Source organism: Capra hircus, chromosome 5 (assembly GCF_001704415.2).
Source record: "Capra hircus breed San Clemente chromosome 5, ASM170441v1, whole genome shotgun sequence".
In the NCBI taxonomy this organism is placed as follows: Eukaryota; Metazoa; Chordata; class Mammalia; order Artiodactyla; family Bovidae; genus Capra; species Capra hircus.
Genome location: NC_030812.1, coordinates 89,466,365 through 89,494,278, shown reverse-complemented (window position 1 = coordinate 89,494,278; position 27,914 = coordinate 89,466,365). Strand labels below are relative to the sequence as shown.

At 39.8% G+C, this 27,914-nt stretch overlaps 1 pseudogene; it reads left to right on the top strand.

Moving 5' to 3' along the window:
- Window positions 5,500–5,930, top strand: LOC102172420 (annotated as a pseudogene).

Below are 27,914 nucleotides of genomic sequence, written 5' to 3'. Positions count from 1 at the left end.
CAAAAAGGAGTCTTTAATTAAAATGAGTTTTGGATTTTATCAAATGCTTTTCTGCATCTATGATAAGATCATGTGGTTTCTCTATTTTAACCTGATATTATGATGAATTACATTAATTGATTTTAACATATTGAGCCAGCCTTGCACACCTAGGATAAGTTGTACTTGGTTGTGGTTTATAAATCTTTTTATATATTGTTGGATTTGATTTGCTAATATTTTGTTTATGATTTTTACATCATTTTCATGGGAGATATGTCTGTAGTTTTCTTGCAATGTCTTTGTCTGGTTTTGGTGTTAGGATAATACTGACTTCATAGAAGGAATTATAAAGTTTTTCCTCTGTCTATATCTTCTGGAAGACATTGTAGAGAATTGGTATAATTTCTTCCTAAGATGTTTCATTGAAATCACCAGTGAACCTCTTTGGACTTGGTGTTTACTGTTTAAAAAGTAGCTAATTCAGTTCCTTTAACAGATTCAGACCTATTCAGATGGCCTATTTCTTCTTATGTGAGTTTTGGCAAATTGTATCTTTAAAAGAATTGGCCATGCACCAGCCCCAAGCATCCTGTATCCTGTATCAAACATAGACTGGCACTTCGTTTCTTACATGATAGTATACATGTTTCGGGAAGTGGAAGGGGGATTCAGGATTGGGAGCTTGTATACACCCGTGGTGGATTCATGTCAATGTATGGCAAAACCAATACAGTATTGTAAAGTAAAATAAAGTAAAAATAATTTAAAAAAAGAATTGGCCAGCTTTAACAGGTTATCAAATATGTGCACATAAAGTTCATAGTATTCCTTCATTATTCCTTATTTATCTTATTATTATTCTAATAATATCATCTCAAAATATGTACAGCAAAACTTTATCAGAATTACAAGGGTTAAGTATTCAAATCCACAATAAAAGAGTTTTTATGCAACTCTCACTAACTTACTAGAATAAGAAGACAGGAATTCAGGAAAGATATATTAGAATCAAATAACATTATGGCAAACTTGACTTTTTCAAATACACATGGATAGCCTCTCAAGAAGCCTCTCAAGAAGACATCTGAGAATAGGAAATTGAGCAAAATAATTTAAAATGAAGTAAAGCTGGACAGCTGCATGCAAATCAATTAAGTTAGAACATACCCTCATACAATATATAAAAATAAACTCAATAAGGCTTAAAGACTTAAGTATAAGATAGGACACCATAAAACTCCTAGAAGAGAACGTAGACAAAACATTCTCTGACATAAATCGTACCAATGTTTTCTTAGGCCAGTTTCCAAAGGCATTAGAAATAAAATAAAAAATAAACAGATGGAACCTAATCAAACTTATAAGCTTTTGTTTGCTTAAAATGTCACAGTAAAGGAAAACATAAACAAAATGAAAAGACAACCTACAGATTGAGAGAAAATATTTGCAAATGATATGACTGATAAGGGCTTTATCGCCAAAATATACAAATAGCTCACACAACTCAATAGCAACAACAACAACAACAAAACCAAAGAAGATATACAGATGGCCATTAGGCACATGAAAAGATATTCGTTATCACTAATTATTAAAGAAATGCACATCAAAACTACAATGAGGTACCACCTCACACCAGTCAGAATGGCCATCACTAAAATATCTATAAATAACAAATGTTAGAGGGGGTGTGGAGAAAAGGGAACCTTCCTACATGGTTGTTGGGGCTATAAATTGGTGTAGCCACTGTGGAAAGCCGTATGGAGGTTCCTTAGAAAACTAAAAATAGAGTTGCCATGTGATCCAGCAATCCTATTCCTGGTCATATATGCAGGCAAAACTATAATTTGGAAGGATGCATGCACCCTGATGTTCAAAGCAGCACTATTTATAATAGCCGAGACATGGACGCAACCCAAGTATCCGCTGACAGATGAGTGATTGAAGAAGATGCGGTAAATATGAACAGTGGAATGCCAACCAGTCACAAAAGAGGATCAAATAATGCCACTCCCAGAAACAGGGATGGATCTAGAGATTACCATACTAAGCAAAGTAAGTCAGAACGAGAAAGGCAAATGCCACACGCTGTCACTTACAGACGGAATCCAAAATATGACACGAATGAACATACCTACAAAACGGAAACAGTCTCACAGACAGGGAGAACAGATTTGTGGTCATCAAAGGGGTTGGGTGGGGGAAGGAAGGATTGGGAGTTTGGGATCAGCAGATGCAAACTATTATATACTAAATGGATAAACCACAAGTTCCTATTGTAGAGTACAGGGAACTATATTCAATATCCTGTGATAAACCATAATGGAAACAAATATGAAAAATAATATATATGTGCAACTGGATCATTTTGCTGTATGGCAGAAATGAACACAACAGTGTAATCAAATACACCACTATAAAATTTTTAAAAATAAAGAAAATGAGAATATAAAGATAAGAACAGGAATTAAGGTCTCTGTCTCGTATTCTTGTGTGTATGTGTTTGCTGTTGTTTTGTTTTCATTTGCTTTTAAAAATCCTTTAAAAATGTAAAAATTAGTCTTAGCTCACTGAGCCAAACAAAAACAGGCCATGGGTCAGATTTGGCCTGAGAGCTTCGGTTTTCTGACTCCTGCTATAGCTCATACAGACATTAAAATGATCATAAGAGGATATTCTGAAAAACTTCATGCCAATAAACTTAAAACTTCAGATAACATAGACAAAAGCACAAGCTACAAAACAAATGCAAGAATAGAAAGCCTAAATTGTTTTATAACTACTGAAGAAACTGGATGGGTAGTTTAATTCCTTCCCACAGAGAATAACCACAGGCCCAGATGGCTTTGCTGGTTAATTCTACCAAACATTTAAACAGACTTTTCTAGAGGACAGTAAACCAGGGACTACGTCCCATCATTTTTAAGGGAGCTTAATAACCTTGGTATCAAAACATGACAAGAACATCATGAGAAAGAAAAATTCCAAGCCAATGTCACTCATAACACAGATTGAAGAAAGTCCAAGTAAAATATTAACAAATCAAACTTAGCAAAATATAAAAATTTGGGTTCATTCCAGTAATACAAAATTGATTGAACAGCCAAGAATCAATCAATGTAATTTATCACATTAATGGAAAAAGAGAAAAATCGCATGGCTATCTTAACAAATGGAGAAAATACTGTGATAAAATTCACTGTTTATAATATTTTTCGCAAAAGAGGAAGAGAATGGAATTTCTCTATTTCCAAAACATTATCAACAAGAAATACACAGCAAGCATTAAGGTGAGTTGTGAAATGATAAAAGCGTTCCTACTGAGATCTGGAACAAGACAGGCATGTCTGCTATCACCATTCCATTCAACACTGAACTGAAGGTCCCAGGCAGTGCAAAGAGGGAGCATAGCTATTATAGAAAAGAGAGAGACAATTGGAAAGGAAGAAATAAAAAGCAACACTTTCTCATTATTCACAGATGACATGCGCATATGTTCACAGACATTCCAAAAAACGAATGTAAATGGGACAGCCATTTTGGAAAATAATATGGAGATTGCTACTGCTGCTGCTAAGTCGCTTCAGTTATGTCCGACTCTGTGCGACCCCCTAGACAGCAGCCCACCAGGCTCCCCCATCCCTGGGATTCTTCAGGCAAGAACACTGGAGTGGGTTGCTGTTTCCTTCTCCAATGCATGAAAGCGAAGAGTGAAAGTGAAGTCACTCAGTGTCTGACTCTTAGCGACCCCATGGACTGCAGCCCACCAGGCTCCTCCATCCATGGAATTTTCCAGGCAAGAGTACTGGAGTAGGGTGCCATTGCCTTCTCCGAATGTGGAGGTTAAACACACACAAATAGAACTACCATATCGTCTAGCAAATTCCAGTTCTGAGTGTTTATCCAAAGGAAACTAAATGATTATCTCAAAGAGACACCTGCAGAGTAGTAAGTTGAGTTCCCTGTGCTATACAGTAGGTTCTTATTAGTTATCTATTTCATCTGAAACCGTATAACATTGTATATTAATTATGAAAGTGTGTTAGTCATTCAGTCATGTCCAACTCTTTGCGACCCCATGAACTATAGCTAGTTAGGCTCCTTTGTCCATGGTATTTCCCAGGGAAGACTACTAGAGAGGTTGCCGTTTCCTTCTCCAGAGGATCTTAGCCACCCAGGGATTGAACCCACATTACCTGCATTGGCAGGCACATTCTTTACAACCGAGCTATCAGGGAAGCCCAATGATTATGTTACCTAACCTAATTGTGCTAGTCATTTTACTACATATAATCATCATGAACTGTGGTGTTGGAGAAGACTCTTGAGAGTCCCTTGGACTGCAAGGAGATCCAACCAGTCCATTCTGAAGATCAGCCCTGGGATTTCTTTGGAAGGAATGATGCTAAAGCTGAAGCTCCAGTACTTTGGACACCTCATGTGAAGAGTTGACTCACTGGAAAAGACTCTGATGCTGGGAGGGATTAGGGGCAGGAGGAGAAGGGCACGACCAAGGATGAGATGGCTGGATGTCATCACGGACTCGATAGACGTGAGTCTGAGTGAACTCCAGGAGATGGTGATGGACAGGGAGGCCTGGTGTGTTGCGATTCATGGGGTCGCAAAGAGTCAGACACGACTGAGTGGCTGAACTGAACTGAACTGAACTGAACTAAATCATAAAATTGTACACCTTAAATTTACACAACACTATACATCAATTATATCTCAGTAAAGCTGGGGTGTGGAGAAGGAAACTGCAACCCACTCCAGTAATCTTGCCTAGAGAATCTTGTGGATGGAGGAGCCTGGTGGGCTGCTGTCCATAGGGTCGTGCAGAGTCGGACATGACTGATGCGACTTAGCATGCATGCACTGGAGAAGGAAATGGCAACCCACTCCAGTATTCTTGCCTGGAGAATCCCAGGGACAGAGGAGCCTAGTGGGCTGCCGTCTATGGGGTCGCACAGAGTCAGACATGACTGAATCGACTTAGTAGTAGCAGCAGCAAAGCTGGGGGGAGGGAGAAGAAACTCCATAGAATTACAGATATTTGGCACTAACAAGAGAGTTCAACAAATTGCTATATAAAATACACAAAAGCATTTCTTTTTGTATGACAGGTCGTAAGTCTCCTCCTCTGTTATCTTCTAGAGGCTTCAACTAGACACAAACGTATTTCTGTTTATCAGCAATGAACAGTCAGAAAATAAGAGTTTAGACCATTTATACAACAAAATTGAAAACATCCAATTACCGAACATCGAACCTAACATAAGATACACAGGACTGGCCGTGTTGTGAAAGAATTACTAACACCAGCGAGTTGAGGGCTCTGCTGTTTGCCTGTGAGGCAGTTCTTTCCAGATCAGCTGGGAAGTGGGAGCAGTAAAGGGAAATTTTTAAAAGATAATTCGGGAATACTGTTGACCAGGAGTGTGAATTACTTCTACTGCAGCAGAGATTGTTGAGCAGTAACAGTCCTGGGGCTGTGGATCTGAAGCAGTGGCAGGAAAAATGGGGACCTTGGACCTGGACCAAGTGGAAGCTCTGGAGGAGGTGGGTATGCTGGAGCCCGAGATGATTTCAAGCAATTTCTGCTCCCAGGCATCAACTGCATGCAGGAGGACATCAAAGTGCTCACCTGACAACCCAGGAATGCATGTCTGAGGACCAGGAGCAAGTGGTGGGAGGTGGACCATCTGCTGGAAACACAGGTGGAGGCCTCAGAGCAGGGCACCTTGAATTGCATTCAGTATCCCTGTGGGCAGGCTGACGACAGAGCATCCGAGTTGTGCGAGACGGCCAAGGGAAAAGCCAAGGAGATGGAGAAAGAGGCCAAGATGTCAATGGAACTGGTCTGGCACAAGGAGGAAAGCGAATTGCCCAGAAGGAGGGTCACAGGTTCACAGGTGAGGGACTCTGGTCAACTGGTCAGATTAGGCTAACACCTCAAGGAAACTGACACAGCTTATTATTTTCTCTATTTTGTTTTTGTATGTTTTTCACCCCCATGTAACAGCCTCCCTTAGGGTCAGTGGTGGGTGACCTCCTTAGAGGTTTAGATTGTCAAATACATTTGGTTCTTAAAAAATTACTCTTGTTTGACAAATACTCTAATAAGGGATATGAGGCTTAATAAATAGCTGTTTCAGTGGTCAGATTTATTTTGTTACTTTGTTGTGTTTTTTAAATGTTGGGCACCGACCAACAGTAGCTTTCACCCATGTGACCAGATTGTTTTAAGTGTATGTTGATGTTTATGTGTATGTACTTGGTTTATTGCTGCTTTTATGGAATTTGAAGAGAAGATTCTAGAAAATATATTAAAATTCAGTGGACTAGCTTTGTTCCAAAATGGCAACCAATGGAAAGGCAATGAACTAAGAACAGTGAGGGCACCCTTAAAGAAATCCATGGTGCAAGAAGCTACTCTACAAGACACTGATAGTTTCCCTCATGTGGCTATAACAAAGACAAGAGCATATTAATGGAAGGACAGACAAGATAATGGCATAAAATCAAGACTGTGCATTTATAGATTACTGAATGACTAAGATAACACTTCTGAACCTTAGGAAAAGCGAAACTTTACAATCAATGTTGTTGAGCACATTGGTTATACCCATTGAAGGCTGCTGGGGATGGAAACAGGGGGAAATGGACTTGAATTCAATTACATACCATTCAGGAAAAAAAAAAAAAATGAAACAGCTCCAGATGGATTGTAGATTTAAATGTGAAATACAGAACTCTGAAGCTTTTAGAAGATAAGATAGATGAATATATTCATGATCTAGGGTAGGAAAAAACTTTATAAACAAGACACCAAAAGTATCATCACAAAGGAAAGATTGATAAATTTTGCTCCTTCAAGTTCATTAAGACACCAGTAAGGAAGTACAAAGTAAGCCACAGAGTGAGAGACAAAGTATTTTGAATCACCTAAACAATTCTTCAAATCAACAACAATAATAATAAAATCTGGGACTTCTCTGGTGATCCATTAGTTAAGACTCTGTGCTTCCAATGCAGAGGGCACAGGTTTGATCCCGGGTCAGGAAACTAAGATCCCAAGTGCCATATGGTATTGTCAAAAAAAAAAAAATTTTTTTTAAATAATAATAATAATAAATTCTGGCAACCAAAAGGAAGATGGGGGAGAGATTTGAACAGCCACTTCACAAAATATGATAGTCAACAGCCAGTGAACATATGAGCATATGAGTTGAATAACTCTTCCTTGATAGCTCAGACGGTAAAGTGTCTGCCTGCAATGTAGGAGACCCGGGTTCGAACCCTGGGTTGGAAAGATCCCCTGGAGAAGGAAATGGCAACCCACTCCAGTACTCTTGCCTGGAAAGTCCCACGGATAGAGGAGCCTTGTGGTCTACAGTCCATGGGGTCGCAAACAGTTGGACACAACTGAGCAGCTTCGCTTTCGCTAATGTAAAGTCAGTGGAAATGTAAACAAACACTAAGTGAGATAATACTACTGTGACAAGAAATATTATATTTGGCCTCTGCCCTTAGGTCCTGACACAGAACTCCTAAAACCCTTGTAATTTCCTGAATGACAGGAATAACAGGAGCATTTTTGTTATAATATTTGGTCTAAGTCTCTGGTTCCTGACATAAGCATTTCTGAGATGCTTGCAATCTCCAGAGTGATAGGCATTTTTCATCACAAGCTAATGAGATGTCTGGTAACCGGGATCCCTGGATAGTTTCATGATGAGGGCTAATTCCCAGAAAAATAAAGGCATAATTAGAAACTTAGAAATTTCAGCCCCACGTCCACCAACATCCAGGAAGGCGTGAGAGACTAGAGTTGCATTAATCAACAATGGCTATTCATTTAGTCAACCACGCCTATGTATTGATAGTAAACTTCCATAAAAACCCTGAAGAGCAGAGTGCGGGTCATCGAACAAATGGAGGTGCTGAGAAGTTGGCACAACCAGAGAATACACGGAAGGTTCACACCCCTTTCCCCCACCTTGCACTATGTACCTCTTCATCTGGCTGTTTAACGCACTTTTATAACATTATTTTCATTGGAAAAGACCCTGATGCTGGAAAGATTGAGGGCAAGACAAGAAGGGGGCAGCAGAAGATGAGATGGTTGGATAACATCACCAATTCAATGGACACGAGTTTGAGCAAACTCCAGGAGATAGTGAAGGACAGGGAAGCCTGGTGTGCTAGAGTCCATGGGTTCTCAAAGAGCTGGACATGACTGAGTAACTGAACAACAACAATACAATAACATTCTTTAAAATGAACTGGTGACAATACAGTGTTTGCCTAGGTTCTGTGAACCATCATAGCAAATTTTCCAAACCTCATATTAAAGGGGTTAAGAGAACCCCCAATTTTTAATAGAGTAAGACAGAAGTGTGGGTAACCTGAAACCTTCTGTTAATACTCGCAATTAGCATCTGAGGTAGGGGCAGTGTTGTGGGACTGAGCCTTCAAGCTGTAGGGTCTATACTAACTCCAGGCAGCGGGTCAGAATTGAATTAAATCATGTAACATCCCGCGGATGCCAACAGAGGATTCGAGAATTTCTTGGTTTGAAAAGCCCACACATTTGGGGTCAGAAGAGTTGTGTGGAGAGTGAATTCTCCTTTGACTACAAAACCCATCAAAATGGCTAAAATTTAAAAGACTGATAATACCAGTCATTGAGGCAAGTGGCGAGCCGCAGGAACTCTTATTCACTGCTGCTTGGCAAGTATATCAGTACAACCTCCTTAGAAAAGAGATAGGAACTAGCAGCAGAGTTGAATACAAGCACACCCTAGGACCCAGCATTTCCACTCCTAGGAAGAGAGAGAAGAGAGCTGTGCACACATGTGCACCAAGAGACAGTAGAAGAATGCTCTTAATGGTATTATTCTTATCTCAAATTGGAAATACCCAAACGCACATTATGAGTAGAATAGATAAATAGGAGACACTATTTTGGGAAAGATCCCCAGTGTTCTTATTTGCTGCAAATAATAAATGTTTTTTTTTTCCTGGGAAAAAAAAGGAGTAAAATAGATAAATAAATTTTAGATATATACAATTGAAGGTTATAAAAGAGTGAAAATGAACTAACTACAGCTGTGATCAGATCCTGGGTAAATTTCACAAATATATTGAAAAAGAAGTCTGTCATGAAAGCATTTATTCTGTAGGATTCCATTTACCGTAAGATTCAAAAGAGGCAGGGCTATAGAGTTTGGGATACATTGGAACTGTAAAGCAAGTGGGAAGTGATTACCGTAATTACCAGGAGGAGGTGAAGGGGATGTGACAGGGGCTTTGGGAGCACTGGCCAGATTCTATTCCTTGATCTGAGCGGTAGTGGCAAGAAGACTTGCTTTGTGATAAATCATTAGGGCACACGTTTTTATTTCATGCCTTTCTACATATCTTTATTTCTTTTATTTTCTTCAAATTGTCTTTGGAAATTTAATCAATTTAGTGATAATGGGGATTTTTTTTAACTGAGATGTAACTGATATATAATATTGTATTAGCTTTAGGCGTACTGATAATGATCTGATACATGTATATGTTGCAAGCAAGATTTAGTCAACATCCATCATCCCACATAGCTGGGCTTCCCTGGTGGCTCAGACCAAAAGAATCTGGCTGCAGTACAGGAGACCTGAGTTGGATCTCTTGGTTGGGAAGATCCCATACTATACATTACATCCCTGGGACTTATTTATCTTAAAACTGGAAGCTTGTACCTTCGGACCACCTTTATCAATTTCACCATCCCCTACCCACCCACCCACTACCACCTCTGGCACCACCAATCTTCCTTTGTATCTACCAGTTTGCCTTTTTTCAAAAAATTCACTCACATATAAGTGAATATCATGCAGTATTTGTCTTTCCCTATCTGCTGCATTTCAGAGTTTCACAGTGGTAAAGAATCAGCCTGCCAATGCAGGAGAGGGGGATTAAATCCCTGGGTTGGGGGGATCCCCCAGAGGAGGAAATGGCAACCCACTCCAGTATTCTTGCCTGGAGAATCCCATGGACAGAGGAGCCTGGTGGGCTACAGTCCGTGTGGTCACAAAGAGTTGAACATAACTGACTGACTGACTGACTGATCTGCTGTATTTCCCTTAGCATGATGCCTTCAAGTTCTATTCATGTTGTTGCAAATAGCAGGATTGCCTTGTATGTGTTTTTAATTTTTTATATCAAAGTTTGATTGATTTATAATATTGTATTAGTTTCAGGTGTGCAGGAAAGTGACTCAGTTATATATATAAATATATTCTTGGCATTCTTTTTCAGATTCTTTTCCCTTATAGATTATTACAAAATAATGAGTATAGTTCACTGTGCTATATGGTAGGCCTTTGTTGATTTTCTGTTTTATAAATACGGTGTTGGAGAAGACTCTTGCGAGTTCCTTGGACTGCAAGGAGATCCAACCAGTCCATCCTAAAGGAGACCAGTCCTGGGTGTACATTGGCAAGGCTGATGCTAAAGCTGAAGCTCCAATGCTTTGGCCACCTCATGTGAAGAGTTAACTCATTGGAAAAGACTCTGATGCTAGGAGGGATTGGGGGCAGGAGGAGATGGGGATGACAGAGGATGAGATGGCTGGATGGCATCACCGACTCGATGCGCATGAGTTTGGGTGAAATCCAGGAGTTGGTGATGGACAAGGAGGCCTGGTTTGCTGCGATTCATGGAGTCGCAAAGAGTCAGACATGACTGAGCGACTGAACTGAATTGAACTGATATGTTAATCCTCAACTCCTAATTTATCCCTTCCCCCATTCCCTTTTGGTAACCATAAGTTTGTTTTCTGTTTTGAATGTAAGTTAATATGTATCATTTTTTTAGATTTCACATGTAAGCAATATGTTATGATATTTGTCTTTGACTTTCTTCATTTAGCTTGATAATCTCTGGTTCCATCTGTGTTGCTGCAAGTGCCATGACTCCACACTTTTTATGGCTGAGTGGTATTCCATTGTATATATATACCACATCTTCTTTATCCATTCATCTGTCAATAGAAGCTAGTTAGGTTGCTTCCATGTCTTGGCAGTTGTAAACATTGCTGCAATGCTGCTGCTGCTGCTAAGTCACTTCAGTCATGTCCGACTCTCTGCGACCCCATAGACGGCAGCCCACCAGGCTCCCCTGTCCCTGGGATTCTCCAGGCAAGAACACTGGAGTGGGTTACCATTTCCTTCTCCAATGCATGAAAGTGAAAAGTGAAAGTGAAGTCGCTCAGTCTTGCCCGACCCGCAGCAACCCCATGGACTGCAGCCTACCAGGCTCCTCCATCCATTGGATTTTCCAGGCAAGAGTACTGGAGTGGGGTGCCATTGCCTTCTCCAATTGCTGCAATAAATCCTTGTATTTCTTAAGCTCTTAATTTCAGAATTTGAAAGCTAAAGGAAAGCTTAAACATGAACCAGTGGGTAGTGTGCAATGACACTGGCTAATCACAACCAACGGCCTGTTAAATTCAGGCCTGGCCTTTGTATGGTGACTTGAACAATCCTATATGACAGCCCAACACAACAATCGTTACTGAAGCCATCATGACATTGATTTAAAGGAAAGACGTTGGAGTTTTCTTTGTTTGTTTTAAATATTACTTTTTATTTATTATTTGGCTATCTTGGGTCTTAGCTGCATCATGCGGGATCTTTCACTGCAGTACAGGGACTCTCTACTTGTGGCCCGGGCTTCAGTAGTTGCATGTGGGATCTTAGTTCCTCAATCAGGGATTAAACCCATGTCCTCCGCATTGCAAAGTGGATTCTTAGCACCTGGACCACCAGGGAAGTCCCTAAAGTTTTCTTTTTACAAGTTTTGAACTACGAGGTTGTCAGAAGCATCCGTTTTGAACTATGTGTAGCTTATATGTGTGTGTGTGTGTGTGTTTTCTTGCACTATTCCATCTATGGACCCTCTAGGACCTCCATTGGAGTGCTCTGCTTCCCATAGAACTGTCAGCGTGCACACACATTGAAAAGTCCAAGGACTCCAGTGACAAAAATCCACATCCCCGTGGAGCTGAGCGAATTATTGGTACCACAGGGCTCTCAGACCTTCCTTAACAATCTTTTAATATATTGGCTTCCACAAACCTTTCCTCCTTTGTCATTCCAATTAAGTTATTAAAATTAAAGTAGAAGCGTTTAAAGTGAAAGAGTTTTGGTAGAAGTTCATAAAGGGATCAGAAGTCTGTGCCTTAACTACTTAGCAAAATGCTTTCCCAGTTTTTCATTTGTTTGTTTTTTACCTCAAAAAGAAACCGTTCTGAAGCTTCACACACATGTTCTTGTAACTTCTTTGGTTTCCTCAATTTCCATTTTGCCAGATTAAAGTTTAACTTCTCAACGTTTTCTTTAAAAAAAAAGCTCTATTTGTATGAAGTAATTAAAATTTACATTAAAAAATTCTCTCCACTGGCCTTCATCCTCTTCTAAATGAAGCTCAATTTCTCCTTGACCAAATTCTCAAAACTGGTATCTCCAACGCATACATAGAGCAGATGAAAGCAAATGGGGATTTTCATGTGCTCAGTAAAATTGAGCTCAAAGTCACTTATTTTATGAAGAAAAGGCAACCACCCTTCTCATGCCAGCATACTGGCTGCTCAAACAAAGTTCAGTGGTCAAGCTGGGGAGAAAAGGACATATTTCTGATGCCAGATAAAACAGAATGGAAAATTCCCAGGTTAAATGCTAGAGAAATCTCTTAATGAAGATATTTTTCAGGCTGGAGCAACTTTCCTGAGGGAAATGACTTGAAGTGACATCCTCTGAGACATTTAAATTATAGTGGATAAAATACTCAAACCCACCACGAAGAAACACTCTTCGTAGAACTCATGGGAAAATTACTGGGATCTATAATAGGCATTTTCTAAGAGGAAGCTGGCCCAGGGGGCAGACCTGCTGTGGAATAAATTTTATTTTTAATGGAGTGTGGCTGTATTGTAACTCTGTTCCTTCTTTGGAGAAGAGCATGAATGCGTGGGTTAGCCAAAAATTAATAGGTTTTTATAAAGTAGTAAATTTCTTCACCAAACCTTCCTAATAATGTGAGTTTTTCCTCAAGTACTCCATGCCTCAATATTCATTTTCTTTTAACTATTTTTTTTTAATGTTATGTACCCCTTAGGACTTCCAACCCCCTTTCTCTAACAAATCAGCACGTAAAAGAGAAGAAAAGTTCAGAACTCACACAGCTTTCAGTGTTAAATCTTTAAATTTAACTTCACGTTTTTTGAGTAAAATGAATTTAATGGTGATCCCCTGTGCTAAGCCTTTCCCACCGCAGGACTGACCCAGCACAACCCTAATTAAGCATAAAGTGTCCCACAGTGAGAAAACCACTTGTTTGGAATCAGCCTTTGTAAGTTAAAAAAAAAGCAACAACAAAATAAACAACAACAAAAAATTCTGCCTCTAAAGAGCCTTCATTGGAAAGTACAATTGCCAGATGCTGTAAGCCTATTGATTTTTCCTCATTGTTGAGATGGAGAAAGTAAACAGAATTGCATATTTACTCATTTCCTTTTCTGATACCTTTGCTCTAGGAGCTCCACTCTTCTGTCCCACACAGATAGGAGGCTGCTATTTCCAGAGCTGGTCCGTGGAGATGACGGATGAATGATCAGACAAAAATTCTGATCAATGCTCTATAATTAGGAGTTTGCCTCTACTTTATGAGTTTGTTTTTAAGTCCACAGTTTTGACCCCACAACCTTCTCTCCCCTTGGTAATTGCTGAAGTCTGACAGCCACTGTGTTTGCTGCCTGTAACATATGGCTAATTGAATCTGAGCTGGGGAAAAAATGACCAGATTCCTAATTCCGCAGATCTGAAGACTGGATAAAGAGAAAACAAGAAAAATGCTGCTGAGCCAGAAAACATCATGATACACAGTAGTTGTAGCAGGATGTAAGTATTCCCCCAAAATGCCTGAAGATCACTTCTTTATGGTGTGATCTTTCTGTCTTTTAATCACAGAAAGCAGACAAAGATTAGACAGAGTTTACTTTGATCTGTATGGTTTTTGCAAGTCTGGACACTGGACCTGATATGTAGTTTTCTCCCGAAATTCATGTAATCTTACACTGGGACACTTTATATTTCTAATAAGGTAAAGGCTGGATTTTCATTTTGTAGGTTCTTCCCCATCTCCACCATTCCTATAATGAAGATACATGTATGTGGATGGGCAATGTCACCTGCCATATCAATAAACAAAGGATGTTGTGACCATCAAGTCCCCCACGACAATGTACACCCTGAGGAGATTCAGGATAGATAAAAATGGGATACTGGCCCTAGATAGTTAATGCAAAACAAAGGAATAATTTCAATGAGCCTGACTCTTGCATCTTCCCATACACAGAAAAATGCTAAGTCCATTAATTTGAGATGTTTGCTTTTCCTTTAATTAGAAAAAAATCTTCTGATGCTCAACTACTAGGTTTGTTTTTGCAAAACTCCTATGTATCCCGACCCCTCCTTTACTCTTCCAAGCAGTGCCTCAGAGGTATCTGAGAGGCTTCCTCACAGACTTAAGTCCTCAGCAAGTCCACCAAATAAAGTATAATTCTCAGCTTTTAGACTATGCTGTTTCTCAGTTGCTACACATATTTTTTAAATGTGTGCTTTGATTTTAAATGAATTTTTCTATAGCAGTTAACATAATGGTAACATACTTTTTATTGCCTCTCCTGGAGTTGGGGAAAGCAGTAAATGAAACAAACCAAGAATATTCATTCATCAAATATTTTTGCTGAATATGTAACCAATAGTACAAGGCACAGTACTACGTATCAAGAGGGTATACAGATAAGACAGTTTTTCTTTTTTTTTTTTTTTCTTACCTTGTAGAGGTAAACAAGATGAACAGAAGTAAAACCTGAGACAGCTTGTAGAATGTGCATAAGAAAATGTTGTTTGTTTAATGTCCCTCACTAGACTGTAAATGCTATGAATGAGATCTAGCATAGAGATTGCACAGGGGGTGTTCAATAAAATCAACTGTAAAATAGTATAGGAAAGATTGAATATAATATAGTTATATTTGGACTTCCCAGGTGTCACTAGTGGTAAAGAACCCACCTGCCAATGCAGGAGACATAAGAGATGCAGGTTTGATCCCTGGGTTGGGAAGATCCCCTGGAGAAGGAAATGGCAACCCACTCCAGTATTCTTGCTTGGAGAATCCCATCACCAGAGAAGCCTGGCAGGTTACAGTCCATAGGATTGCAAAGAGTCAGACACCACTGAAGTGACTTAGCACACAAAAATAGTTATACTTGGATATAGAAAGGAGTCATTTCTGATTGTGGGATTCTAGAGAGGCTTTTGTAAGGAAGTAAATTTTTGTTTTAAGTCTTAAATGAAGGAATAAGTTTGTTTGTTTGTTTGTTTGTTTGTTTTGCTACACTGGGTCTTCATTGTGGTATGAGGGCTTCTCTAGTTGTGATGCATGGGAGCTTCTCTAGTCGTAGCACATGGGGTTGGTTGCCCCACAGCACGTGAGATTTTTGTTCCCCGACCAGGAATTAAACTTGAATCCCCTTCACCTGAAAGGCAGAATCTTAAGCATTGTACCACTAGGGAATTATACGCTGGAAAAATTTTATAGTTCTGTGATGGGAGTTACTCTACCAAGATGGCTCAAGCATAGGAAAACAAACACGCAGGATATATTTGGATAGTATAACAGATCTAGTTTGTTTGAGAAAGTCATATGATACTTCACAGGTTGCAACATGTCATAAATTTTTAAAAGATACATGAAAAAGAGTTGTGTGAGATAAACCTAGAAAGGTATATTGGGAACAGATCTTGGATGCCCTTGATTAGAGGCTAACGATCATGATAAAGAGCAGTGTTCCATCAATGTCTGTGGGATAATTCAAATCTTAGCCATTTATTCAGGAAATGTTTTCTCCTCCAAAATCTCTCAAGAGCTCATGTACTGAAATTAGCATGCTGCTAAGTCGCTTCAGTCATGTCTGACTCTGCGTGACCCCATAGACAGCAGCCCACAAGGGCCCCCCATCCCTGGGATTCTCCAGGCAAGAACACTGGAGTGGGTTGCCATTTCCTTCTCCAATGCATGAAAGTGAAAACTTAAAATGAAGTCGCTCAGCCATGTCCAACTCAGCGACCCCATGGACTGCAGCCTACCAGGCTCTTCCGTCCATGGGATTTTCCAGGCAAGAGTACTGGAGTGGGGTGCCATTGCCTTCTCCAGAAATTAGCATATTATGGTGGAAAAGATAAAGTATGGTTTTCCTTGTAATTCATTTTCAGAATGAAAGATAGTAGAGATACCACTGAGAATAAACTCCATTGAGAATAAAGGTGCGTTAGAAACCGCCGTCCTTCCACCTTTTTCTTAGCAGCTTGCCAGCTATAACTAAAAATAATTCAGAAAGTTAATTCAAGGAATGTTATCTATGGTGTCTTTACTGTTAACAATCATATTTTTGTTGTAAGAATTTATAACAAGAAATTAAATATCTGATGTGAAAGCTTGGTAGTGATGGACTTCCCCAGTGGCTCAGTGGTGGGGAATATATATAAAGAATCCATCTGCCGACTCAGGAGAAGTGGGTTTGCTCCCTGGGTTGGGAAGATCACCAGGAGGAGAAAGTGGCAACCCACTCCAGTATTTTTGCCTGGAAAAGCCAATGGGCAGAGGAGCCTGGCGGGCTGCAGTCCATGGGGTTGCAAAAAGTCGAAGAGTTACTGAACACAGCCTCAGAAGTGCTGAGTGAGAATACAAATGGTTCCTTTGTAATTTTGTGGCAAACTCACCCAATTGTTTACACTAACAACTGTTCTTCCATAATAGTATATTAACATCATAAAATCTACGATTTTTCACAGGAAACATGGCCACCTGGAGACTTTCAAAAATAAAGTGTAAATTTTCATCTTCCCTTCCTCGTATAATTATGTGAATAATTTCTGACCAACAAATGTAAGCCAAAAAATTGTGTGCAACCTCTGGAAAGACAGGAGATGGGATTTTCTTCATCCCATTTCCCGTCTTGCTGTCTGGAATATGAATTTGATGGCTGAAGCAGTTTGGTTAGCATCTTGGACCAGGAAGTGACCTAGAAACAGTAATAGATCTGGAGAGAAGGCACTGGGCTCCAGATTATGAAGATACCATGTTGCTTTGGATTGCTTTCCTGTGAACTTCATTTACAGGTACAAAAAAATTCTATATTGTTATCTAGCAATTTGTAATCTACTATTATCTAGCAGTTTCTATCACTTAAAATTGAATCTGGGGACTACCCTGATGGTCCAGTGATTAGGAATCCACCTTGTAATGAAAGCGATACAGGTTCCATCCCGGGTCCAGGAAGATCCTCCATGTCTCAGAGCAACTAAGCCCATGCTCCACAACGCTGAAGCCAGAGTGCCTAGAGCCCGTGCTCCACAACGAGAGAAACCACTGCAATAAGAAGCCAGTGCACCGCAACAGAGTAGCCCCCACTTGCCGCAACTAGAGAAAGCCTGTGCACAGCAACGAAGACCCAGTGCAGCCATGTGTATATATATATGGAGTGGGTTGCCATTCTCTTGTCCAGGGGATCTTCCTGATCCAGGGATTGAACTCGGGTCACCTGCATTGCAGGCAGATTTTTTACTGTTTGAGCCACCAGGGAAGCCCGTGTACATATGTAAATATTTTAAATTTAAAAAACTAAATCTGAACTGGAGTAATTTAAAATTTGAGACATAATAGAAAGTAATATATAAAGCATCTTATTAATAAGAATAATCATCTTATTAATAATATATAAAACATCTTATTAATAAGCAACTAAGCATCAACGTTAGTTGCTCAGTTGTGTCCAACTCTTTGCGACCCTATGGACTGTCGCCTGCCAGGCTCCTCTGTCCATGGGGTTCTTCAGTCAAGAATACTGGAGTGGGTTGCCATTCCCTTCTCCAGGGGATTTTTCTGACCCAGGGATTGAACCGAGGTCTCCTGCATTTTAGATGGATTATTTACCATCTGAGCCGTTAGGGAAGCCCATAAAGCAACTTATAGTAAATTCTAAGGAAACATTCACCCTTCCCCTTTCCATCTGAGGCATATGCTTTCATAGCCCATTGATGTTGGATTTCACTATGTGAGTTGCTTTGGCCAATAAGATTCATAAAGGCTTGACCTGTGCCTGTGTGGTTGGGCTTGCCCCCTTGCACTCCTCACTGCCCTGGGACAAATTTCCACTGGACAGTCATTACCCCTTTGACCCCAGTCTTAAAATGAATACTCATGTAAGAGACCTAAGCCCAACCCTCAGCTAAAGCTTGGAGCAGCTGAACTCCAGATGACACCAAACGGGTAAACAAGAAATAAATGCTTGCTATTTTATGCCCCCTGAGTTTTGTGATTGTCACCCAGCATTAATGGACTAATGCACATCTTCTCCTGCTCAAATATGTCAGGATTTTCTGCATTAAGAATTGCACTCTGGTACCCCAAAATCATCATTACAATTCATTAGACCAGCAGATTACCAGCCTTTTATTACCAGTAAAGTGACTTAAAGAGATGAATATTTAATTCATATTTACACTATAGACACCCCCCCATATAATTAAATTCAGAATTGAGTTCGATGGGATGGCAAGTTCTTTCTATGCCCATTGGCTTTTACAACTGTGACAGTTTCAAATAGAACTCACAGACCAGGTTTATCTGGAAATGTGACAGTTTAGTAACCAACTGCCTTTGCTGTGACCACCAGAGCATTTGAAGGGTTCCTATTGTATTTATAAACTTGGAAACTGAAATCGCCTCACACCATTCATTTTCTGATTTCTCTCATTCTTAGCAACTGACACAACAATCATTCTCAGTGAGGACATTAATAACTACTTTACTACAGTTGATGACAATAAGAAAAGTACAAATTATTGCAAGATAGGTAATTCATTTCAAGACAGCTTATTTAGTTTTATTATCCATCTATAAAACTTTCCAGCCCCCAGAATCCAATGTGGTCTTTTTTTCTCTTTGGGAGGCTATGTGCTCAGATATCTGAGGAAACTGTCCAATCCTGATCTTCTTAAATAAAATTTTTCTTTATTTGTTCAACTCTCCTCTTTCTCCTGACCACCATCGCTGAATAGATGTGGACATTTTTTTTTCCATCCAGAATCTCAATTTACCAACAGCGACTCCAGAAACTTGACTGTGAACCCATAGGGCTAACAGTTTTTCCACAAACTTCCCTATGAGCTCATCCTTTGTTATCTATATGCTTGGCTTCTTTGGGTTTTCCTGCAGTCCTTGACTTTTCACTCATATAATAAATTGGTTAGTGCTTCTTCTCTCATTTCTTCCTTCCCTTTTCAATTATAAATCTCTTGTTAGAATACTACTTATGGAGTTGTTCAGCTGTGTCTGACTCTTTGTGACCCCATGGACTGCAGCGTGCCAGGTTTCTCTGTCCTTCACTTCCTCCCAGAGTTTGCTCAAATTCAGGTCCATGGAGTCTGGAATTTACTGATTGAACCCATTTGGGGGATTTGTTTGTTTATTTGTTTTTCAATTGAAGTATATTTACTTTACAATGCTGTGTTAGTTTCAAGTGTACAGCAAAGTGAATCAGATATGATTCAGATATACATATGTATTCTTTTTCAGAATCTTTTCTATCTTTTCCCTTGTAGGTTATTACAAGATATTGAGTATAATTCCCTGTGCTAAATAGTAGTTCTTTGCTGCTTACCTATATTATATTAATATATAATAGTGTGTATATGTTAATCCCCAACTCCTAATTTATTTCCCTCCCACCCTTCTCTATCTCCTTTGGTGACCATAAGTTTGTTTTCCATGTTTGTGAGTTTATTTCTGTTCTGTGAGTAAGTTCCTTTGCATCACTTTTTTTAATTCCACATATAAATGATATTATATATTTGTCTTTGTCTGACACCACCCTTATGGCAGAAAGTGAAGAGGAACTCAAAAGCCTCTTGATGAAAGTAAAAGAGGAGAGTGAAAAAGTTGGCTTAAAGCTCAACATTCAGAAAACGAAGATCATGGCATCTGGTCCCATCACTTCTTGGCAAATAGATGGGGAAACAGTGAAAACAGTGGCTGACTTTATTTTGGGGGGCTCCAAAATCACTGCAGATGGTGATTGCAGCCATGAAATTAAAAGACGCTTACTCCTTGGAAGAAAAGTTATGACCAACCTAGATAGCATATTCAAAAGCAGAGACATTACTTTGCTGACTAAGGTCCGTCTAGTCAAGACTATGGTTTTTCCAGTAGTCATGTATGGATGTGAGAGTTGGACTGTGAAGAAGGCTGAGCACCAAAGAATTGATGCTTTTGAACTGTGGTGTTGGAGAAGACTCTTGAGAGTCCCTTGGACTGCAAGGAGATCCAACCAGTCCATTCTGAAGGAGATCAACCCTGGGATTTCTTTGGAAGGAATGATGCTAAAGCTGAAACTCCAGTACTTTGGCCACCTCATGTGAGGAGTTGACTCATTGGAAAAGACTCTGATGCTGGGAGGGATTGGGGGCAGGAGGAGAAGGCGATGACAGAGGATGAGATGGCTGGATGGCATCACTGACTTGATGGCTGTGAGTCTGAGTGAACTCCGGGAGTTGGTGATGGACAGGGAGGCCTGGCGTGCTGTGATTCATGGGGTCGCAAAGAGTCGGACAGGACTGAGCGACTGAACTGAACTGAACTGACTTACTTCACTTTATATGTTATTCTACTGATTCATTCCTGTTGCCCCACATGGCGTGCTTTCAGTCTTTTTGGAAACAGAGTGGTATTCCATTGTATACACCACATCTTCTTTACCCATTCATCTGTTATTGGATGTCCTCCATGTTGCTTCCATGTCTTGGCTATTGTAGACATTGGGTGCATGTGTCTTTTCAAATTATATGTGCAGGAGTGGGGTTGCTGGATCATATGGTAGCTCTATTTTTAGTTTTTTGAGGAATCACCATACTGTTCCCTATAATGGCAGCACCAATTTACATTTCCATCAACAATGTAAGAGAAACCCATTTGGGTTTTTTTTTTTTTATTTTTTAAAATTATTAAGTATGATAACACATGTACAGGAGACTTGGAAAATACAGAACAAGGTTACATATAGTTCTATATATTACAATTATTTTTAAGTAAATTAAGATCTTTAGTTGAAGCTTCAATATCAAACTCTCAAAAATTGATAGAATGAATATATGGAGAAGTAGAAAGATATAGTAGACCTGAAAGCACTGTAAATCAATTCAACATAATTAAGATTTATAGCATTTTCACACAACAGTAGGATACAAATTCTTTTCAAGTTCCCATAGATTGTAAACTAGGAGACATTGGAACATATCCAGGGACATAAAACAGGTACAAAAATTTCATGGTCTAAAGATACTGAAATCATAGAGTCTGTTCTCTTATCACTATGGAACCCTTTTTTTTTTGTAGCAATTGCTTTCTATTATGTCATGTTCCCTTGCCACAACCCCACTGCTCATTATCGTTGATAAAATTGTCCTTTTTAGCTCCTGTGCATACGAAAACATATAAAATCAAAGAGTGAGTCTTCTTGGATTTTGTGTTTCAATAGCCATAGTTTTACCACGAATGTATAGGACCATAGTGGCATATTTAAATGTTTGAGCCATCTGTGCACAAAGTACTGCTATTAAGTTGTTTGGACCTAACTGTTTAATGAATGGAACTGTTAAGACTCATTTGCTCATTGCTTATATTTTGTTTGTTTGTTTGTTTAGGCACACAGGTGCCATGAAAAAAACTATCAACACACTATGGACACCATAAACCTAGGAAGGTAGGGAACTTCTCCAGACTAGCAAGGACTCATGGCATAGGAACAATTTAGGAGAAGACATAAAGAGTAGCAGCAAGCCCCTGACTATTATAGGTCTCCTTGGTACGGGGAGGTGGGGTAATCAGGACCCAGCACTCTTGTCCTAGAATCAAACTGCTGTGAGGTAGCAGGACTCCCAGATAACTTTCTGGAATCTTAGAGGAAAGGAAACATGAGCCCTATTTTATAACTAGTCCTCTAAGTATTGGCAAGAGAGGGTCTTCCCAGCCTCCACAGAGTTTTACAAATGCCAGCATGATCTGGAGTAGTAATATGATTTTCAAAAGCCCTGCAAAGCTGGGAATGCCTGAGACCAATGCCAGAACTGAAGGCCTCTTCCAGACAGAAATGAACAATGCATGCATGATGAGATATGAGGACAGGATGGGCCACTGCGGTGTCTCAGAGATGCGTGTGTCATCAAACGTCCTCTTTAGCCCTAAGGGCTTAGACCTAAGTAAGTTCTTCTGGTCTTAAATGCAACCTAAGTAAAAGGGAAATAAAAGTATAGGGAAACTGACCTTTAACCACCATTAAGTTTCTACCATTCTAGAGGAATGAGTGTTCAAAGAGAAATTAAATTTGAAAAATAGGGGTATATTTCTTACATACTTTGACCTGTGCACTGAGATTTATAACATGTACATAAGCACATAAAATGGAAGTGATTTCACCACTATTAAGGCAGGTGCTATTTTCAAGACACTCTGTTTTGTTTTGTTTTGTTTTGTTTTGTTTAAAGAAAAATATCCTATCCAAGCACCAAGAAGAATTTTTCAATACCCCTGACCAAGTGAAATTGTGACTCAAATCAAAATCCACTCGAAATCCACCATTGCCCACTGTGACACATTTTATAAATATTAGAACTAGAAAGAGATACCATTTCTCCAGTGGTTTCAAACAATTTTAAGTTCAGAAAATATTTCCCAGGTATAATATTTTAAAAAGAAAATAGACCCCCAAGAGATAAAGGGGGTATTATACTAGCAAAATTTTATTTTTATCTCAAATTTATAATAAGTTTTTATTTAAAAGAACAACCAATGAAAATTGCAAAGCAGTTTTGCAAATGTCAAGATATTGAAAACTAAAGGTTACTGGTGTTAACTGTAGTCTTAAATCAGACTTGTGACCCCCATGGACGGTAGCCAGGAAGATTCCTTTGTCCATGAGGTTTTTCCTCAGGCAAAAGTACTGGAGTGGGTAGCCATTCACTTCTCCAGGGGATTTCCCGACCCAGGGATCAGACCTGACCCAGGAATCAAACCCAGGTCTCCTGCATTGCAGGCAGATTCTTTCCTGTCTGAGCTACCAGGGAAGCCCCTTAAATCTGACATGTGGTCTTAAATCAGACAAGATGTTCTAATTTCTTTCTATATTTTGCATTCTCCATTTCTGTTGCTCAAGATAAATAGGTGTAAGTGATCATAACTTTCTAATAGTTTATCTTGTTATCAGATTATTCTTCAATATTCTAATAATCTATTGCATGTAATAAACCATCCTAAAATGCAGTGGCTTCATTGCAATTTAAGAATTTAGGCAGAACTCAGATGGTTGGTTCTTCTGCTCCATGTGGTTTCAACTGAGATCATTCTTCAGTGGTACTTAGTTGAAAGATGACCTCTTCTGTAGTGATCAAAATTATTTCACTCACACATCTGATTCCTTTGGTGGACACAGCTGATAGGAGGGCTCAGTTGAGCCCTTACACCTCCCTGCAAGCTCAGGACCTCTCCATGTGGCACTCCAGCTAGGTCATCAGATTTCTTTTATGGTAGCTCAGGGATCCAAAAGTGAGAGTTCCAAGAGGCTTGGGCAGAAGTTGCAAGTCTTCTTGTGAGCTCACTTCAGAATTTTAAAGCATTCTTTTCAATACATTCTATTGAACAAACAAGTCGCTAAGGCCTGCCCAGGTTCAAGGGGAGAGAAGAATAGACTCTCAATGGAGGAATGGCATATGCATTTAAAAAGCTGAAGGAATGGATGGTGGCCCTTTTAGAAACAAGCTACCACATTCAGGAAACACCAATCCAGACATTTAAATTAAGAACAAAGTTTTAATATCTATTAACTAATAATGTGTGTGAAAGTTGCTCATTCATGTCCAACTCTTTGCACCGCCCTGGACTATTCAGTCCATAGAATTCTCCAAGCCAGAATGCTAGAAGGGGTAGCCTTTCCCTTCTCCAGGGGATCTTCCTGACCCAGGGATTGAACTCACGTCTCCTGCATTGCAGGCAAATTCTTTACCAACAACTGAGCTATCAAGGAAGCCCTAATAAGTAACAGTATCTACAAACATTTCTTAATTGATAAATGTTCACTGTCGAGAGAATCAGTGAATGGATTCTTCAGAATGTTATTGGTGGAAAAATAATTTTCAAACATATACTGTTAAATTATGACATGTTCAATGGTATCTTTTAAAACTTTTTAAAAAAAGGTACTAGGACAATTTTGAGATTTGTAAAATAATCAGATTGTGTTATTTTGTATATCAAGTCTTTTCATTTCTTTACTGACACTTTAATCTGTGGCTGCAATTCATGGGGATCTTGAATCACCAAATAAACATGAGCTTGTTTACATTCTATGACTTACTACCCATATCGATGCAAATAATCCTAAAAAAACCTGCAGTTGAAAATTTAAGAGTTGATGAAATTAGTGTGGCACTATCTAGGGCTTCCCTGGTAGCTCAGCTGGTGAATCCACCTGCAATGCAGGAGACCCCAGTTCGATTCCTGGGTCAGGAAGATCCCCTAGAGAAGGGATAGGATACCCACTCCAATATTCTTGGGCTTCCCTCATGGCTCATGCCTGCAGTGAGGGAGACCTGGGTTTGATCTGTGGATTGGGAAGATCCCCTGGAGGAGGGCATGGCAACCCACTCCAGCATACTTGCCTGGAGAATCCCCATAGACAGAGGAGCCTGGCAGGTTACAGTCCACGGGGTTGCAAAGAGTTGGACATGACTGAGCGACTAAGCAGAGCACATGGCACTATCTAACACTGCATACAAAGATGCTAGAATCCTCTAAATAGCTAGCGTTTCTTTTAAATAACATGTGATGACTAAGTACATTTTGGCAATAAATTTTCTCTGAGCCACCAATCCCTTGGTGCTTTTTTCCCCAACACTGCTCTTACATACTCACTGAAAACATTGCTACATTAGTAATATTCAATATTTGAAAACTGATTTTAACTCTTACTATTTCTTTCTGGTTCCTACGAATCATGTGTTTGACACAGCCTTAAATCATCTTCTCCTATGCATGCCAGACATATGATAAATCAAGCAAACATGAAAAATTCATAGTATTTGCAGCACTGCCAGTTGAACTGTAAAGAATTTGTATCATCTCAGGTTACCTTCAGTAGGTACATTCTGAAATCCTTTCTGGAATATCTTATCAGATAATGTCACAGATCTGCTCCCATATTTGTTACTATATTGCATCAGTTATTTGTTGCTATGTAACAAACCACTCCAGAGATCAGTGTCTTAAAAAAATATATTGTTTTCCACAATTCTATAAATTAACTGGTTGGCTCTTCAGCTAGTCATGCCTGTGTTCACTCCTGTGGTGGTATTGATAAGATGACTTGCCTCGGGCCAGAGTGTCCAAGATGGTCCCACTCATGTCTTGGGCCTTGGTTCTGGCTATTAGCTAGAGCACTCTTTCTGTGTGGTTTCTCAGCAGTCAGTCGCTAGACTTCTTGACGAGATGACCAGAGCATTCTAAGAGGGAGAGACGAGTGCTCCAAGGCTTTGGAGGTCTAGCCTCTGCACAGTATAACCTCAGTTCAGTTCAGTTCAGTTCAGTCACTCAGCCGTGTCTGACTCTTTGCAACCCCATGAATTGCAGCACACCAGGCCTCCCTGTCCATCACCAACTCCTGGAGTTCACTCATACTCACGTCCATCAAGTCGGTGATGCCATCCAGTCATCTCATCCTTCTCCTCCTGCCCCCAATCCCTCCCAGCATCAGAGTCTTTCCCAGTGAGTCAACTCTTCACATGAGGTGGCCAAAGTATTGGAGTTTCAGCTTTAGCATCAGTCCTTCCAAAGAACACCCAGGACTGATCTCCTTTAGAATGGACTGGTTGGACCTCCTTGCAGTCCAAGGGACTCTCAAGAGTCTTCTCCAACACCACAGTTTAAAAGCATCAATTCGTCGGCTCTCAGCTTTCTTCACAGTCCAACTCTCACATCTCTACATGACTACTGGAAAAACCATAGCCTTGACTAGATGGACCTTTGTTGGCAAAGTAGTGTCTCTGCTTTTGAATATGCTGTCTAGGTTGGCCATAACTTTCCTTCCAAGGAGTAAGTGTCCTTTAATTTCATGGCTGCAATCACCATCTGCAGTGATTTTGGAGCCCAGAAAAATAAAGTCTGACACTGTTTCCACTGTTTCCCCATCTAGCTAGTCAAAGGACTTCCCTGGTGCTCCAGTCGTTAAGAATCCAGCTTCCAATGCAGGGGACGAGAGTTTGATCCCTGACGGAGGAACTAAGATCCTACACGCCCCAGGGGAACAGAGCCCACAGGCCACAACTAGAGAAAGCCCACTCACTGCAATGAAGATCCAGCACAGCCAAAATAGAAAGCAAGTCAACAGGCAAGTTTAGATTCAAGGAGTCAAAAAATAGATTCCACCTCTGAAAGGATCTTGAATCCTTATGTTTACTTCACAAAATTGCACTTCAAAATGATGATGTAATTTGATTGTTTGAACATAAAAGTATCTTTCAAAACTTCACTATGTATCTTGCAAATCTTCATATTGAAGCTCCGGGCATTCATATTATCCCAGAGGCAACTCTCAGTGATAAATAATGGTAAGAAAAAAAATATAGTGTTTTCAGATATTATCCCAGAGGCAAGTCTTGGTGATAAATAATGGTAAAAAAAAAAAATAGTGTTTTCAGATTTTTTTTTAACTGATTCTTCAATCTGTAGCTATAGTTCATTGAGAGCCTGAATGGCCAAATAGATATAAACTTGTATCACAGTGACTTTGAAGAGAATACTCTGCATATCACTTTCATTTTGTATACTGCTGTCAGTCTGGTCAATAAAACTGTAAGAAGCATTCAGTTCCTAACAGTATGACTCGTTTTATTCTTAGCCTAATCAATACTGCATATCTATCCTAAAATGTGAGCCTAGTCAATATGATCATTTATCACATTTGCTTTTCAAATGTCCTACTTTTAACCAGCAACCTGTTTCTAGTTGCAGAAGAATTATTCCACCTCACCTAAAATAAACAAACAAACAAAAACAAATCCACAAAACACTCAAAACATGTAACAACGTTAGCACTAAGATCAGATAACAAGCACCTAAAATGAAAAGTAAGCATTTAAACACACTGCCAATTGCATTCTCAAGCAAAGATATAGAAAGCAGCCACCCCGACTATCCCAATAATGCTTAGATGGTGAGTGGAAGGAGGCCAGGCAGATGTATGTGCTTCTGACTTTTCTTTCTTTCTTTTTGGACACACTAAGCAGCACGTGGGACCCTAGTTCCCCGGCTAGGGATTGAACCTGTGCCCCCTGCAGTGGAAGTTCAGAGTCTTAGCCACTGGACTGCCATGAAAGTCCTTAAGCTGTCATTTCTTTGACACCCATCTTTGTATTCACGTGTATAGTTGTATTTGAGAACACCTGGGCCTGAATTTGCAGGAAATTTGCGGAATTTCCTAGAAAGTTGTTATCTGTCTTGGTCAAGGACACATTCTCATGGCAGTCAAATATAAGCACAGGGATCCTTATACCAAGATTGACCTCAAAAAAGAGTTTGATACAACAGTGTGGGAAGGTGCTAACTGCTCGGTCATGTCTGACTCTATGCAATCCCATGGATTATCTCCCCTGTCCATGGGATTCTCCAGGCAAGAATACTGGAGTGGGTTGCCATTCCCTTCTCCAGAAGATCTTCCCAACCCAGGGATAGAACCCGGGTATTGCAGGCAGATTCTTTACCCTCTAAGCCACCAG